The sequence below is a fragment of the Fundulus heteroclitus genome, chromosome 4 (genome assembly GCF_011125445.2).
Source record: "Fundulus heteroclitus isolate FHET01 chromosome 4, MU-UCD_Fhet_4.1, whole genome shotgun sequence".
In the NCBI taxonomy this organism is placed as follows: domain Eukaryota; kingdom Metazoa; phylum Chordata; class Actinopteri; order Cyprinodontiformes; family Fundulidae; genus Fundulus; species Fundulus heteroclitus.
Window position 1 is genome coordinate 24,599,651 of NC_046364.1, and position 15,097 is coordinate 24,614,747.

Sequence of the window (15,097 nt, forward strand, 5' to 3'; positions counted from 1 at the left end):
TAAGTATTGAATATACATTTTTCAAACAGGGGAAGGGGTGTGAATAATTTCTGTTAACACTGTAACAGGACATAGGATCATGGTCAATTTGACAACAAATGTGTGATTTTACAAATCTTTTTTAACAAGTTTCATGTTTTTTTTTTCTTTTCAATGAGACTATTCGGGAGAACAACATTTTCCCTCCTGCTGTGCAAGGAAATGCAGGAGCAGGCTGGTAGGGGGAAGCTGGTCAGTTATTCAAGAGGTCTTGAACTGTGAGTAAAGAGTTGTGTGCTTAGAAGATGTGCATCTTGCTAGGTTTGAGGTTGATCATTTGTGAGTATATCTTACTTCAGGGGAGGTTGATGATTACTAGTGGTGACTTCATATAGAGGTTCCTCCAAAAACATGAAGATCTGTTTTATAGCAATTTCAGATGAGATATTTATTGTCCTTATTTTGGCCAAAAATATATATTATGGGGTAGGGCAGGCAGCAGAGATGGGGCAAAACAAGTTGCCATGTTAAACAAATCATAAACATCTTAACCATTTATTCACTTTTCACGTTTTCAACACATTAAAATGTTTAGACGGAAGGTAAATGTGTCTATTCAATGACACTGTAACAGATTTCAGAGGCATTGGGACTGGAAATGTGAATTTGTGCAGACAAATTAGTATTTCTCATGTTTTCGTGTAAGAAACTGAGGCCTGAGGTCTGTTTCATGAAGCAAGTTTAAGGAAAACTCTAAGTTTGTTAACGATGAAATCAGGGAAATTCTGAGTTTTCCATTTCACGAAGAGAGGTCACTTAAACTCTGTGTATGTTACCATGGTAACGTTCTCCCTAGAACTAACCAGGTCAGGAGCATGTTTTTCTCAATGACCTTGGAGTGTCCTCTATCTCCGCCCTCCTTAAGGTCATTCATGATGTTTAATTTCCTGATTCAGTCAGGAGAGTTCTGTTGTAGTTCTGTGCGGACAGCGAAAAAATTCAGTCAGTAGGTCCGTTAGACACATTAGGTGTTAAAAACACAAACATGGCATGTCCTTTTGGCAAGGATCCAATCGATGGAGTGCCATTAATTGGCAGAACATGAAATATTCGTCGGGAGAGGGTTATCAGACCACTTGTAGATGTTCTTTCATTTCCTGATAGTTATCTTCATGAGCACCACAGTTTCACATCACATTCTGTCACATACATCCACGACCTTATCCGTCCATACATTTGCAGCATTACACATCTGAGTCATGCACTCCCGTCCAGCTGGTTTTGTATGTGGTATCGTGTTTTTTTTGCAAACGGTACTTTTTTATATAAAGTGGGAGAGGAACACCTGAGTAAGGCAACAGTGTGTAGAGCAGTAAGAAAGGTGTGCCTGGTCTTGGAATGGCTTTTACCCACCTTGTTAATTTCCCAAGAAATAAACCCATCCAAGCCGTCTGTTAGGGCAAAAGAAAAAAAAGGGGCATTACAGGAAAATAAATACTTATATAAATATGCTAAAAACAAATAGATACTGACATGGGAAAAATAATTGGACCATCCTTATTTTCTTCTATTTCATGTTAATATCTTTATTTTTTCCCGAGCTCATAAATTAGTCATTCATGTGCTTATCATGTGACGAAAACATAACAGAAAATAAAACCACCTAAACACTGTTTTGAGCAGTACTGTGCCACAGTTGTTAGATATTTTGGTTATTATCAAGGAAACCATGGGAGATGGCTAGATATAAGCTCTTAGTTAAAATTATTATATAATATAGGGATATGAATGAGTATGAATATTCTTCTTGTGAACTGTTTTTGTAACACACATATGCCGATCTTAACAAACATATCACAAAAAAAACTCTTATCAGCTATTTTTGTTATCGAATTTGTCCGAAGAAATGTACCTTTAAAAAATTAGAGATTAAAATGAACAAGAAAATAGGGAACCAAGTAGTCTAATATTTCTTTCTATGACCGTATATAGGCTGAGGCATCCAACACTACTTGTGTCTTGGAAGGTGGGCTCGCAGGATGAGCTCCCTCCAGGGATTCCCTCAGAGGCTGGCCTTCCTACATTTTTGGTTAGGGCATGCACATATGCCTCCGTCAATGGTGGAGGTGGTGGACCACCACTTGTTTTACGGCCATCTGCCTTCTTTCTGTAAAAAGTCTATGTTAGTTTAATTAAGTTTTTGTCACAATTTGTCCTGATGAACCTGAACCCAACCACACACTGAGTTTAGTTTAGTGAGTTTTATTGAATGATGATGAGTTGTGGAAGAAGGAGACCAGAGAGGCTGAACCAGACTGGAGCCAGAGGATGTAGGTGGCAGGACCTGGAGGACTGGAGAGGGAGCTGGAGAGCTGTGGGTGATGTGCTGAGAACCAGCAGCTCAGCAGAGAGATTCCTTGAAGCGCTGGGGTAGCAGGAGATCCAGCAGCACAGCAGAGAGATTACTTGGAGCGCTGGGGTGGCAGGAGATCTAGCAGCACAGCAGAGAGATTACTTGGAAAGCTGCGGGGGCTGCAGTAGCAGCAGAGATAGTTCTTTGGACGCAGGGGCTGCAGTAGGACCAGGAGTGCAGCAGAGAGAGAGTCCATAGAACACAGGGGCTGCAGATGAGGGAAACTCAGGCAAACGTGGGAGAATCTTTGACTGGCTGACGAGGGAGTCAAAGTTCTGACAGACAGACGTGGGAAAATATCTGGCTGACAGGCTAGGAGAGCTCTGACTGATAGACAAGGGAAGATCTCTGGCAGACAGACGATGCCTGGGTGAAGGATGATGACGATCCGGCGGGGAAGAGCAGACTGAGGGAGGTTTAAGTAGAGGTGTTGGCAGGTGCACTGAATCCAGGCTTAATTAGGAACGGCAGGTGGAACTAATGAGGAGGTGGAGTGAGAGCTGGGCTGCATGAGAGGTGGAAAATGCTGAAAAGTTCATGGGAGATAGGCAGGCCAAAACTGCATCATGACAGTTTCATTATTTAACATAACTTGATATCTATGAGAGCACATTGATGTATGTGATAACAGCATAATAAAAAAAACTACTGCATCGTCAAACAGCCGCTTAGTATTTACTGTGTAATGTAAAACAAGAATCAAAATAAGGAGGTACCCCATGAGATAATGTCTTACCTGTTTGAATGTCTTTATACTTCATCTTCACCTGCTGCCATGTGTACCTAAATAGAATACATTAATACACTACCATTCAAGCAGAAAACTAGTTTTCCCCCATAATGTTATTGTGTTTACAAAGGACTACATATGAACTTACACATTAACTCGAGCAACAATCTTCTCCCACGACATCTCCCTCTCCTTTGCAGCTGTAGCGCAGTTTATTTTTCTTTTAAAAACATTCTCCAACTTACTGTATGCCTGTATTGATATGTTTACTTTCACTGGTGTGAAATAGGCGGACCTCCTCTTGCTTGTTGCCGTGGTGAGTCGTCGAATCGGGGCTTCAATCATGATGGCTTTTTATAGTTGTTACGCACGCACTTAACTCAGAGTGAACCTACTGAGAGTTGATTAAACTAATTCACACCAGCCATTGTGAAACCAAAAGAATTTGACTCTGAGTTTTTCAACACTGCTTCATGAAATGGAAGTCAGATTCTGTGTTTATGCTGGGACTTAGCAGTGTTATTGGCAATCTCTGAGTCTGCTAATAAAGTCTACATGAATGTAGAAAAAGCACAGGAGATATAAAAGGGCAAAAAAAAACTTTCTTTGGACAGAAAAAGGCAACAAGGCAAAGTGAAATCACATTCTGCACACATTAAGAAGTCATGAGGAAGAAAAATGGGGGTAACCTGCCTGACTGTAAGCCTGACTTACCTCTGATTGACACCTCTGAATGATTCTGAAACTGAAACCAAATGCCGTATTTCTATACATTTTGAACGTAATGTAAAAAAGAACAGCATAACACTTGAAACTCTCTTTGGCATAGTATTTTTAATGCCCAAACACAGTTCAAGATACTTTACCATCACAGTTTGTTTTAAAATGTATGATGATCTGAAATGGAGAAATTGATGCGTTATAGGAAGTAAAATAGGTTGAGAAGTCAAAGGCAGAAGCTCATGTCAGTCTTATATCTGGAATCTGGTTAGTTTTTTCACCACAACAGGCTCGAGCAGCACCCATTTTACTGGCAACAAGAACCAATCTGCCCAAACCACTCCCATAATCCATAGGGAACAAAACATCTCGATACTTAACTTCTTTGCTTGAGGTAAAGACTGAATTATGATCTGGGAGAAGCAAACCAGTTTTTTCTGATAATCGACCTAAATTTTAAGGCACTTCATCTCATCCCAGCTGCTTCACACAGCTTCAACCAATCATTTGGAAGCTGAAGGTCAGGCTTAAAGATGCTAACAGAACTACATCATCTGTAGAAAGCATCCATAATCACACTATTACAAGCAGGATTGATGACAAGAGGCAGCCATGGATGGTTGGAGTCCAAACTGTTCCACGACAACTAAACTGGTCTGATGGTACAATGTTCCATGACCAGGACAAAAGCCAGACTGCTCCTGAATCCAAAATCTAATATCCTATTGCAGCCTCCGTTCTGAAACTGTAGTCTAAACTTTTGATCTAAGTCCCAGTCTTTCTTGAGGTTGTAGACACCAACAAATGCAGCTCAGTGAAATCTAAACTTTAGAAAAATAAGCATATAAACAGAGTGACATTAATTGTCTTTTGTCCTCTTTTTTCATCAAGGAGCATTAAATGCCGCCACTTCAGTCAGATATTTACTAATGGACCATTTCCTTTAAACAAATCTGTGCTATCTGATAAATGAAACTAATTATCTACATCAATCCTGACAAACATGCAAACCCACGGTCCATCCATGTACTCTACGTGCTCTGGGTACATTTCAGCCTCCGGACCGTGTATCTGCATGCTCAAGGGTTCGTCCTTCTTCTGATGTACTTCCACATCATAACTCCACCCCTCACTGCACTCACAACATCCACCTCCCTGTCTGTGCTGCCTCTACAAATGGGATAAAAGCACTAATGTGATTGAGAGAGGGAGAGGGAGAAAGACAGACAGAGATAGAGTAAAGGGAGGGGTTCTAATTTAATAGAAACTCCATTTGGCTAATGGAACTGTGGACTGACCGGCCAGTCCAACCCACACACACACAAACACGCACACACATCCATGCATACAGAGTCATTTACTGTTCAGTGCATGGTACCTTGTGAGCGTGGGAACCTATTAGAATTTACCACCATACACTCGGCCACAGAGTTAAACGAAGACATAGGAATGGGGGATCTTGTGTGGGTGGAAGGGGAGGACAAACAGGCCAGACCGATGAATGGAGTGGCAAGAGGGAACAATGAAATGATTCCTTTAGAACAGGGATCTTCAATTGCAGTCTTCAAGAACCGGTGTCTTGTAACCTTTATATGTGTATCTGCTTCAGCACACCTAAGTCAAATAATCAGGTCATTATCAGGACCCTGGAGAACTTCACTGCAAACTGAGGAGGTAATTCAGCCATTTGAATCAAGTTTGTAGGACTGGGGACACATTGAGACGTTGCAGGACACCAGACCTCGAAGACCAAAATTGGATATTCCTGCTTTAGAAGGATGCTCCAAAAGAAAGGTGACCAAATTACCCAGAGGTGCACACAATGTGAGGCAAACAGACAGCAGATGGCATTGTCACCAATCTGAGAATTTCCTGCAGCCAAGCTTTGCCAGTTCGCTGCTTCTGCTTGAGGAGGGGGGCATGTAGGTTTGGAGGGACCAGGTAGGAGATTCTGTCTGACATGACATATGTCTGTGCCTTGCCCAAAGGTATCTAATGAGTGGACATTCCTTTTCTATTTTATCTCATGCACAGAGAGTGAGATAGGGTGAATTCTCCTCTGCACACAGTCTTTTTTTGGCTGATTTATTTCCACTTATGGTACGGGGAGCAGAAAGTTGGACGAGTGACAAGAAGCACAAACAGGACGTGTCCTTGAATGCAGCCATTCTGACTCTTCCCTTTCTCTTCCTCTCTCTGCGTTGTACCTATTCCACCTGTTTTGCAAATACTTATAAGGTGTGCCTGCTACTGAGATGAACCAATTGGCAATTGAACTAACCCTCTACATGTGACTAGAGGTGACATGAATAACATTTTATTACCATCTAATTTAGATAATTTGGCAATCTGTCATGTTTTCCTCTACATCAACTTCATCAACACAAAATTTCAAATATTTTTGTTCCAGTCTTACTAGGGCTTTGGAATGGGAAATTAGAACAGAATCTGGTCCATCTGGAAACCAGACAACCCTATGGGCAGAATACATCTGGTCCATGTCACGCTAATACTCTACTAGGCCAGTCACAAGCATTTTGAAGGCTTTTGTTAAATAACCAAAAGAACTAGCAGCTGATGTGGAGACTAGAAATCCACTATTCAGAGATCAATTTCTATTTTTTTAATGAGGCTCTGACCTGCCAATACTATTTTCAGATCATTCTGATTAGTCTTCAAAATATCTTTCGAGCCTTACTACGCCCATTAATTGTTTAAACTAGGAGCAAATGAGTCTTGTCTTTCAAAACAAGGACACATGATTACAGGGTTGACGTCTTAAGCTGGCTTTAGTGTGTTGTAGTGGTGATAAGCCCAGTTAGCATTATTAACTGTACACATCTGTTTCCATGTGTATTCCAGAAAGAATGCAGACCTTGAAGCTCAACCACAGAGCAACCTTTCTGCAATACCTTCAGCCTTACTATTATCTGCTGGAGTTAGCTTTTTTGGCAGTTAGAAAAAGACAATCTAAAGATATATGCAAAGTGATGTCCTGGGAAGAAAAGTGCTCTTTGTACCAAGGAATTTCAGAAAAGAAATCCCAGAAACTGCAAAATTACAAATGGTGAAATTGTGAAATGAACAGTAGCAGCCAATGTCTTTGAGTTGGAGAGGCCAGAATGAACAGCAATATCCCTCCACAAACACTTCTTTTAAATAGGTTCTTACAGCTTTTGTGCTTAAAACCTCTGGTAGTTAATGTGATGTGAGAGCAATACATGGACTCACTGGTAAAGATCAGATTTTTGAGGTTGTGACAAGTCAGGGCCGACCAGACTGATCCAATGCCAGAAAGCAGACACCTTCTTGGTGCTCCACTAATGGAGACCAGCTCTAGTGTCACAAAGTTGTGAAAAGTGGAATGAAGAGATTCTGATTATGTTTCTTTTCCACATTCTGTAATAACAGTAAGACTTTGGGTAGCTTCAAACCTTCTATTTTCAGATAGGACTGTGACCAGTCATGGTGCTGCTCAACTACCAGCCTGGTGGAGGAATGTCTCACCCCACTGTACTGCTTCTGCCACAGGACTTGTAACATTTGGACTCTCTGCTCGAGACTAACCGTTCTCTCTGAGCGAAAAAGTGGAAACTTTATAAAGCAGAAAATCTACAATGTATTTCTTTGAAAGGTTACAAAGATGTTTTATTGTTTCGTTTTGCCCAGTAACCCATGACTATTGAACAGCTACATTCTACTCTAGGTCTTGAAGGGCCTGGTGGCCATTGGCAGGCACCATCGGTTAGACGAAAGGTGGTCGCAGGATCAACTTAAAGACAAATACAAACAACCAGTCAGGCACAGACAATTATGTGCCATTTAGAATAGACAGAGAACACATTGCCCAATGTATTTGTTGGGACTGTTGAAGTAAACCAGTCCCCAGGACCTTTAGGCTGTAGCGCAACAGTACTAATTACTGGACCAAGTATGCAAGAAAATGCACTCCTTGACCTAATAGGAGTAAAAATGCTACACTTCATGCTGCCACCATGTAATTTCAGTTCTTTTAAGTTTTCTGCACTAATATTAATGTGCCAAATGGTGATTAATGTATTCTCTTTACAGCTGATTTGGTTTTAATGTTGTGCATGCACAAATGCAGCTTGTTCCTGCCCAAAATCTGGATAGAAAGAGTTTTGAAATCATGAATTACTGCCCAAGTCCATCAATACAAGCAAAAAGAGAGAAAAGGCACCAAGTGTAGAGTTAAAAGTACAAGATTAAGTAGGCTGGGAATCGTTTCCAGGGGTATTACTTTTACTCAGACATCGTCAGTTCAGATAATGATATTAAACTGACAGAGGCGAGCAAAGAAGAATGACCGTCCCTGTCTCCAGCTGCTGTGCTGTCTCTACATCAGCCCTTTCTTCATCAGTCACCGTAGCTGTGCACCCCAGAGGAATGATGAGGAAGCTGTTGCACTCAGAGGAAGTTCAGGCGGAGCTTTGATTACCGCACTGATTGCTGTTAACATTGTTTGTACTGACATTGCTGCATGCTGGATTTAAAGGATCCTAATTGATTTTTACATGCATGTTTTTTTTTTTTTTGGTTGGCAGCAGGATCCATAACTGTCATAATGCATTAAACATTGCATCTCCACTTATCAGCCAGGATTTATTAAGAGATTCACCCACACACATGCAACATGATACCCCCCACACAGACACGGCAGCTCCCAGTGGTTACTGCCTCCGGTAACACTAATATGTCTCTCTGACTCTTTTATCCAGTTTCAAAGCTCTTGATTTAAACTGATCTCTTTTTGCTGTCTTTGCAGTCCTTCTTACAAGATTTTGGGTCGTTATACACGACATGAGAAATAGCCTCTGTGTCAAGCGAGCGCAGAAGATTTGCGAGGGTTCTAACAGAATTCGAAGGGAGCAGGATGATGATAAATATTTTTGATTTAATAAAAGTAAACCCTCCATGCTGGTTGCGGGTGCTGATGCTAGTTCTCACATGTTCGGTCATATTATACCCCACTACGTAAAAGTATTAGAACGGTAAACTTCAGTGTGTTGGCGATCAGACCAAAACAAATTAGTGCATGATTGTGAGGTCCGTCCTGAATCAGTTTCCAGAGCACCTTTGGGTGAAAAACAGGGAAAAACACTTTGGCCTATTCTTTTAAAAAAAAATGTCAAACTAGTTGAGGTCGGATATGAAATGCTTGTTAAGAGAAATTTTAAAGTCTTGCCATAACATCTGATCATGGTGGGTTATAAACCAGTTGATTGTAGCTCTGACTGCATGCTCTGGGTCATTCTCCTGCTGAGGATTAACCCTCTGAGCTGCAGTGTCATGATTTTAACACTCTGTAATAGGTTTTCTTCCAGGATTGCCCTTTGATTACCGCAGGGTCCATGTCCCTCTTGAAGAAAGCCAGGAGGAAGCTGCCGCTACCATACGTATTTTGCAGTAGCCATGGTGCATTCAGGGATATGTGCAGTGTTAGTTTACAGGTTTTTCACAGAGATCAGACAGATCAAGTTTATTCTCAACTGACCAGGACACCTTTTTTTTCTTCTACATCACTTTTATGGCTTGTTGAAAACTGCTGATGAGACTTTTTCATGCCTGTCTTTTTAAAATGGGTCTCACCTGAGCGGTGGATCGGTGCTGCTCATCTTCGGTTATGGTTGATCCCAAAATTATGCATACCTCTGGCAGATTTCGATTTCAAATTATTTCCTTTTAACCAAGAAAGTTTATTTTTTCTTTTCGTAATGGGAAATGTGACAGGTGTGTCTCAAAAAATCTAAGTAAATAAAGTGATGTCAAAAGATTATCAATTGTAAAATAATATTCTATTTGTATTTTATTCAAAACTGGCATGATAAATACTCTTTATACCTTTGTCAATAAGCAAGGGAAACATATGTAATGACATTATCAGAACCACAGCCGTCTGATAATTGCTGAGCACCTTTTTGTATATTTCTACAGGTATTTTTGATCATTTAGTGTTGCCAGTGAAGGCTTTCGTGTTGAAAGGCCTCTTTGCCATCACGCTAATCTTTAACCCCCTCCAGATTTTCTGTCAGTTAATATTATTTCCAGTGAGAAGCAAAATGTCAGTAAAAGTAAAATGTTAAAAAAAACGAAATCTGTGGGAGTATGCATGATTTGGGGCTTGAGTGTATGCTTAAGACATTGTTTTCAAATCTGCTTTAAACTTCTCCTCCCTGACCTGTCTGTCTGCTGGGTTCTTTTGTCACAATGCTGGTTGTTCTCTAACAAACCTCGGAGGTCAGAAACATAGCAGGTGGATATAGACTGAGAATGAAATTCACAGAGGTGGATTCTGGCACTAATTTGACTTCTTTGACTACTAAAAGAGAAATTTCTGCTGGATTTCATTTAAGGGTATCAGCATAAAGGAGGCTATAAAAATCCATACCATGCTTTTCAGATTTTCTTTGTAACATCTGAAAAACCACATGTCATTTTTCTGTTACCTCGCAGCTATTGGCTACTCTGTCTGTCGATCACATCATATACATTGCAGTGTGCGTTTTTAACGTGACAATCACTTTTAATGCTGATAATAATGCCTGACCTCAACAGTGATAGCTATGTTATGGCAGGTCTTCTTCTCCCCTTTATTTCCAAAGCCACACTCACAAACAGCGCCAACACACACACACTTCCACCCCTCATCCTTGAGCTCCACCCACAGCCTAATTTCCAGTAACAGCAGGTTCCGCTGTCACACTAACCTGTAAATGTGTGTGTCTGATCCACTACGACCGTGTGAATGGAACAATGAGGAGGGGTGTGGATGGAGCTGGGTGTGGAAATGTGACTATATGTGCCAAGGGACTGCCCCCCCCCCCCCCCCCCCCACACACACACACACACACGAATGAACATGTAACCAAGCCCAAGAACTTGAGGGGGGGGGGGGGGGGGGTGAGTTGTGCCAGCTTAGTCGTAGAGGAAGCTGCTGAATGAGGCGAGTGCATGATTCTGTGTATTTGTTGGCTGCAGCAGAAGTTCAACCCTAGGGAGGTTAAGACCATAGATATAACTGATCTATACAATAATCCATGCTCCTTTTGTATTACGTTAACCTTCACTTCACTTAACATTTCCTGTGACACTGATCTGGAAGCAGATATTAACCACGAGGGCTCATTCAGCTATTCATGGCAGCAGCTGGTTTGGCATTAGCTGCATAAATCCAGTAACACACCCTCCATCTAAAAACAGCTCACTTACAAAGCCAAGCCAGTAGATCACTGAGGCAGCTGCCGATGGGAAGGCGAGTCCAGAAAAATGGCTTTTCATGTTTTACACCACCGACTCTGATTTGATGTGAATTTTCGGATCGATTGAGAAAATACCTTATAATGGTAAAGGGGGAAAAAAAAGATCTCGACAAATTAATTAAGAATATTGAATGAATACTGAGAAACACTGGAATCAGATATTCCAGTCAGTTACATGCTGAAAGCAGAAGCAGTGTGTGAGTCCCCTCCTGGTGCTACCGGAGACACGACAGCAGCCGGGTTCTGGTCAGAGGATAGATCACCATTTAAAGTTCAAAGTTGATACTGGATAGAATGCAGTTTTACTCATCTTTACACAGTTCAATGTGATTTATTGGGATTTTGTTAGACAGACTTACTTAAGTAGTGCATATTTGTACAGTAGAAGGAAAATAATGTGTGGCTTTTGAATAGTGTGCCCCGAAGCTGTATTCAGCTTATTTTACTCTAATATCCCTAAATAACATCCAGTGGAACCAAGTATCTTAATAAATACACCTAAATTCTGTGGAATTTCTTCTCAGTATGAACCCAGCTTCTCTGTAAAAGCCTGAGTGAACAAACAGCATGATAGAGACCAAGGAACACACCAGACAGGTCAGGGAGGAACCTGTAAGGATGTTTAAAGCAGGTTAGGATATGAAATAACCCAAAGCTTTGAACATCTCACAGAGTTCTGTTTACTCCATCTTCCAGAACCAGGCAGCGTATGAGACAGGCGAAAACCTATCAACACACAGCCATCCACCTGAACTGACAGGCTGTGCCAAGGAGAGCCTTTATCAGACAAGCAGGCAAGAACACTTTCTAGTAAACCTGGAGGAGCTGCAGAGACTCACAGCTCAGGTGGGAAGATCTGTAAATGAAATAGCTATTTGTCATGCACTGAGCACACCTGGCTTTAAGCGAAGAGGGGTGACAAGAAAGCCGAGGAAAAAAAACCTAACAGGAGGTTACCAAAGCATTATAGGGGGCACAGTAAACATGTGGAAGAAGGTACTCGGGTCAGATGAGACCAACATTGAAGGTGTAGGTCTAAATGCAGAATGCTGGAAAACACCCACCTGAATACATCATTCCCGTGGTGATGGCACTATAGTCAGAGCCACTGTTCTCCTCAGATTTTCAGATGCTTGTTCAGGATACAACCTGCCAGTGTAGTCCGTTCAATTAGATTTAATTTAACGTGACACACACCAGGCTGTGGGGTGATTTTCTTCAGGGAGCTGGTGATAGTTAATGGGAAAACATATGGTGTTAAATACAGGACAGTTCTGGAAGAAAAACCATCAGAGGCTGTAGAAGACTTGATACTGAGGCAGAGTTTCACCTTCCAGCAGCACCTTAAAACTAAAGAAACCAGGGAATGGCATCAAAGTCCAGACCTAAATACAGACAAGAATCTGTGGCAAGTTTTAAAGATTGTTGCTTGTGCAAACATGCTCTACTTTGTGGTAATCTATATTATAAAATCCCAATAAAATACTATAAATTTGTGGTTTTAACATAACAAAATGTAAAGAAAGATTAAATACAATGAAAATGAAGTAGATGCATTTGCAAGGCATTGTAACATGTGCCAGAGGGGCAGATCATGGAGCCGGAGCAGCAACATGGGACTAAATGATGACTTCTGTGTGATTAGCAAACATGACTGTTGTTGTTGTAACGAGAAGTCTGTTTTCAGAGGAGGTCTCAATCAGGAAGGACTATTCCAGCGCAGCATCTGCCGTGTGGATCGGCTTGAAGTGGCGCGGATACTCTGTGTGTCACTGCATTTGTTTGTGTGTTGAGTTGTAAACCCACTGAGAATCATCAGAAAGGAATTGAGTGAAAGGGATGTAAAGAAACAGCTAACTCTTCTAATCTACAAAAGACAGGGATTGGAGTTGGCACTACCAAAATTAAAAGCTGCGAGTTTGAGTCCGATGTTCAATAGACTGAACAAGCATGTGCGAAAATAGCAAATGAATAATAATCTGTTGATGCTTTTGTTGATTCAAAAAATTGGATGAATGTGAAGCAGTAAATCTTTGGTGCTGGGGTTATTCACGTTGCTGCCTAATAATTTAGCACCAAGAAGAAAGACCCAAATGATTTCATGACCTGCAGCCTCTGTTTGGCTGATGAGCAAATCCGAGAGCCAGGTAAAAACGCAATGTCTCAAAAAAAAACACTTTATCCTCAACATGTTTCTGTCTTGACGAGGCCTGCCAATCCCGCACTCGGACACAGGAATACTGTACCAGCAGCGCAAGCTGGGTCGCAGCACAGGTCCTGACATACAATGAAGCCAGAGATGGAATTAGTAAGCTTTCATTCTGGGGTGGAAAAATAAACACACATGTGCACATGTTCAAAGAGCTATTAGGGCCATTGTGTTCGGTTCCATTTATTCTGAGCAATCTAAATTAAGAATAGGCCAACTTTACCTTTAAAATTCAAGAACTGATATTCTACCTTATAATGACTTAGCTTTCGGACTCAGGTAGTAGTCTGATTGAAAAGGGCTGCAGCTTGATGTAAAAAATAAACAAAAGCGCACACACACTTACACTTACACACATACATGCTTTGCAGTGCTGCTGGCCCGAGAGGAAAAAGGAAGCGGGGAAAGGAAGCACAGAGTGGGTGATAACAATAAATTCAACATCCTTCTGATCTGCACACTGCAGCTAGGTCAGACTTTGATGCATTCCCATTCATCCACAGCCTTTGGGAAACAGTCAGACTGGTGTTATGACAGGCAAAATCCCCTGGCAGCGTAGCGTTTAGCGTAAACAAGTTACATTAGAACTGCAATCCAACAGATTTTACTCAACCAGTTCAGAACCATCAGAGTCCGCTGTCTGTTTCTCTGTGGCCCACATCACTTCTGCAGGTTCACACTGTTGTCAGCGTAGCCATAAAAAGGGAAAGGAAATGAGTTTGTCAAGTCAGAGCTGCCTAAACTCATGGATAAACAATGACGAGGTTTCCATTATTCCAGGTAGTAACTAGTTAGTTACATTTACTCGACTAACCTTTTGAACAAGATGTACTTTGTATTTGTTCTACCTGAATTTGTTATTTTGTAATTGTGTTTTCTTTGATTTTTTTTTTATTTTTGTCTTTAAAACACCAGAATTTGCACAACACTTAATGTATGTCCAATTACATAATCTGTGAATATGAAATCATCAGTTGTTATGCTTATGTTTGTCATGAATCAGAGGCAAGGGACCCAGAATTCAGCCAGGCCAGCAGAGGTTCGGTAAACTAATATTTATTAACAAAATCCAAAAACCAAAAAGGGCAGAGAAACAAACAGTCCAGTTGGGCAGGAACAGACAGAAACAGGGTGGCTCAGATCTCTGGGGAACAAGTGGTCAAAAATCCAAAAGCAAACCAATAAACAAACTTGCAGGAGGAGACTCACCTATACTCAAACAGACGACCTGGCACTGATGTCTGGTCTCAACAGTTTATATGGAGGTGGAAGCAGGTGTAACCGGTGAGAAGTGATTGCAGCAGGGGTGGAGTTTAGGCAGGTGTGCAGAATAAGTAATTAGACCAGACATCAGTGCTGAGGCTCAAAACAAGAACAGATCAGACAAATATAAATATCTGACAAGACAAGTGTACAGAAACAAACTACACACACACGATCTAATAAAGAACAAAACAACCCTGAAGTACAAATCTAAAACAGAAAATAAAGCTAAGACTAAAACTGATGACAAAACAGGATAAACTAACAGTAAACAAGAACCTAGACAAGACAAAACTCAAAGCAACCAGAGAACCTAAGGGAGGAGGGCAAAATACCTTAAACATAAACCAGAACGTGACAATGTTTGTTACTCAGTACTTGAGTAGCTTTCTTACGGAATACTTTTTCACTCTTAATTGAGTGATTTCGTTGGCTGACTGTTTTTTTTTTTTTTACTTCAGTAAAAACATGTTGGGTAGTGCTACTCTTACTTGAGTATAATT